Genomic DNA, 3,791 nt, shown 5'->3' on the forward strand with positions numbered 1-3,791 from the left:
ATGAAACTTCTAATACACTAATAATCAATGTTCTATCAACTTATTTGTCAACAAATTTTTAGTCTGGAAAAAATATAATGTGAAAGTTATTTCATCCATCCATCCATCCATTTTCTAAGCCGCTTCTCCGTCAGGGTCGCGGGGGGATGCTGGAGCCTATCCCAGCAGTCTTTGGGCAGAAGGCAGGATACATCCTGGACAGGTCGCCAGTCCATCGCAGGGCGTGAAAGTTATTTATTCCAAATAAATATAACTACACATAAACAAATAAGATATATTATATTTATGAAATAGCATGTCATTTCCTGCACAGTTATAGTTTTGGTGTTATTGGGGGTTTGAAGGGCCCATTTTTTAACCATCTAAGCATTGGCTGAACCATCAGGAGATCACAAGTTCGAGCCCTGGTTATGCCACAGCCATCCGTCTGCCCCAATCACTCAACATGATACATCCCCATTTCCAATGAAGTTGGGACATAAATAAAAACAGAATAAGATGATTTGCAAATCCTTTTCAACCTATATTCAATTGAATACACTACAAAGACAAGATATTTAATGTTCAAACAGATAAACTTTATTGTTTTTTGCAAATATTCACTCATTTTGAATTTGATGCCTGCAACATGTTCCAAAGAAGTTGGGACTGGGGCAACAAAATACTGGGAAAGTTGAAGAATGCTCACCTGCTTGGAACATTCCACAGGTGAACAGGTTAATTGGAAACAGGTGAGTGTCATGATTGGGTATAAAGGGAGCATCCCTGAAAGGCTCAGTCGTTCACAAGCAAGGATGGGGCGAGGTTCACCACTTTGTGAACAACTGCATGAGCAAATAGTCCAACAGTTTAAGAACAATGTTTCTTAATGTGCAACATGCAATTGCAAGGAATTTAGGGATTTCATCATCTACAGTCCATAATATCATCAAAAGATTCAGAGAATCTGGAGAAATCTCTGCAAGTAAGCGGCAAGGCAGAAAACCAACACTGAATGCCCATGACCTTCGATCCCTCAGGTGGCACTGCATTAAAAACCAACATCATTCTGTAACGGATATTCCCACATGGGCTCAGGAACGCTTCAGAAAACCACTGTCAGTGAACTCAGTTCGCTGCTCCATCTACAAGTGCAAGTTAAAACTCTGCGATGCAAAGCGAAAGCCACATATCAACAACACCCAGAAATGCCGCCGGCTTCTCTGGGCCCAAGCTTATCTGAGATGGACTGATACAAAGTGGAAAAGTGTCCTGTGGTCCGACGAGTCCACATTTCAAATTGTTTTTGGAAATCATGGACATCATGTCCTCTGGGCCAAAGAGGAAAAGGACTGTCCGGTTTGTTATCAGCGCAAAGTTCAAAAGCCAGCAGCTCTGATGGTGTGGGGGTATGTTAGTGCCCATGGCATGGGTAACTTGCACATCTGTGAAGGCACCATTAATGCTGAAAGGTACTTACAGGTTTTGGAGCAACATATGCTGCCATCCAAGCAATGTCTTTTTCAGGGATGTCCCTGCTTATTTCAGCAAGACAATGCCAAGCCACATTCTGCACGTGTTACAACAGCGTGGCTTCATTGTAAAAGAGTACGGGTACTAGACTGGCCTGCCTGCAGTCCAGACCTCTCTCCCTTTGAAAATGTGTGGCATATTATGGAGCACAAAATGCGACAACAGCGACCCCGAACTGTTGAGCTACTGAAGTTGTACATCAAGCAAGAATGGGAAAGAATTCCTCCTACAATGCTTCAACAATTAGTGTCCTCAGTTCCCAAACGCTTATTGAGTGTTGTTAAAAGGAAAGGTGATGTAACACAGTGGTAAACATGCCCCTGTCCCAAATTCTTTGGAACGTATTGCAGGCATCAAATTCAAAATGAGTAAATATTTGCAAAAACAGTAAAATTTATCAATTTGCACATTAAATATCTTGTCTTTGTAGTGTATTCAATTTAATATAGGTAGAAAAGAATTTGCAAATCATCGTATTCTGTTTTATATGTTTTACACAATGTCCCAACTTCATTGGAATTGGGGTTGTACAAGTCAGCACAGGCTGTGTTAGGTGATGTAACAGATCTGGCTTGGCGCTTTCCTCCGAGTGTATTTGTCTACGTATGACATTGTGTAAGCGGCAGTTCGAAAAAGTGTGTGTCTGGCTTCACAGGTCTCAGAGGAAACCTCCAAGTAACTGGTAAGTGGAATTCGAGATGAAATTTGGGGGGAAAAAAAGAGTTTGATGTTGTACATAAACATTTCTAAAATGTACAAATTACCCAGTCCATTTAGTCCATAAATGGAAATTAAACTGCAATAACAGGTTGTTTTGAATTGTTGTTGTAAACTTAAACCAAATGTTATTAACACCAATACATTTACATAGATCCACTGATTAACCTATAGCACTTTAGCTCCGCCCATTCATACTTACGTTGTAAAGAGTGTTTCAGTGTTTATTTCAACCCGGTCTCATGGGATATACGTACCTCTGATCACTTTTTTGCAGAGCCACAAATACGTACTCTTGAGTACGTTTTGCTGCACTTTTGAGAAACAAATGTCCACTGGGGGCGCTAAAGAGAAGCTTATACTTTAATGTAACATTGCAATTATTTTGCCTTTGAAAATGACTGTATTTGAGGTTTTGATTATTTTTAAGCTGTCAGTCGTCAGTGCTATTTTAATGATAAAATGTAGAATAATTTCAGAGCACCTGTGATGTCTGCCAGTTCGTGAGTGGGCAAAGCAGGTAGCTAATGCCTCCTCTAACACAGTGTCAGGTACATAGCTATAGCTGGAACTATTCTCCTATAAGATTAGTTTGGTGGATAAAGCAGATTTTGTACTTGCTGGCTACCAAGGAGAGGTTCCCATAACCTTGTGCCTGAAGACATAGGGGGACGGGGGTACTGTCTACTGATTTAGGGGTGATTTATCTAGCTAGCTTCCTTCAACTATGTGTCCTGCAGTATGTATACCCGAGATGTCAGCTGAGCTGATAATGGTACATAGCTTCAGGTATGTTATGTAGCTAACAGCTATCTAGATAAATGGCTAGGGAAAGCAGCTAGCTAATGCAGCCCTTGACATAGCATCAGGTACATAGCTAGCTAGTTATAGATGTGGCCATTCTTGTGTAGTTTTGTGGATAAAGCAGGCATTTTTTCGTGCACAAAGGCCACGGCAACTTGAGATCCCTAGCCAGAACATCATGACAACCACAGAAACACATCAACTGCTTTATCTTGTAAGCGCTCTTCACTAGCCACCTAACGCTAGTTAGCTAACCACATAAGGTACCTAGCTAGATAAAGCTATATACCATTACTACGTTTTCGCAACACACCAGTTGACCCTTGCATGAATGGCACCATTATAATGCTAGCTCAATGGCAGGAAAGACTAGCAGGGGTGGCGCAGGGGTCAGACACTTCTGCTGAGAGCAAGTGTGTAAAATGCCACAAGCTGAAGGTGCCATGGCTGGGTTGGACATGATGCAGAACAAGGAGATTGTTCACTTGTAGTTTGGCTGAGAAGGTGGATTAACTATCCTTGGGCATAACCCAAATGGAATCACTCTTAAGGGCCTTAAGAATTAAGATGTCCAACCAGGATAGACATGCAGTCTCACTTGAGCTTACAGGGCACATTTTGCCTACTATGGAAGATGAAGTTCGATATTTATTCTATAGCAACATGAAACAGATTTTCTGCTTGACTCTGCTCAGGCTGAGGGCTTATTACGAGTTTATTTCTGAGCCTCAATCTGCCTCTGCATCATGGGACTCCAG

The sequence above is a fragment of the Pygocentrus nattereri genome, chromosome 26, assembly GCF_015220715.1.
Source record: "Pygocentrus nattereri isolate fPygNat1 chromosome 26, fPygNat1.pri, whole genome shotgun sequence".
In the NCBI taxonomy this organism is placed as follows: domain Eukaryota; kingdom Metazoa; phylum Chordata; class Actinopteri; order Characiformes; family Serrasalmidae; genus Pygocentrus; species Pygocentrus nattereri.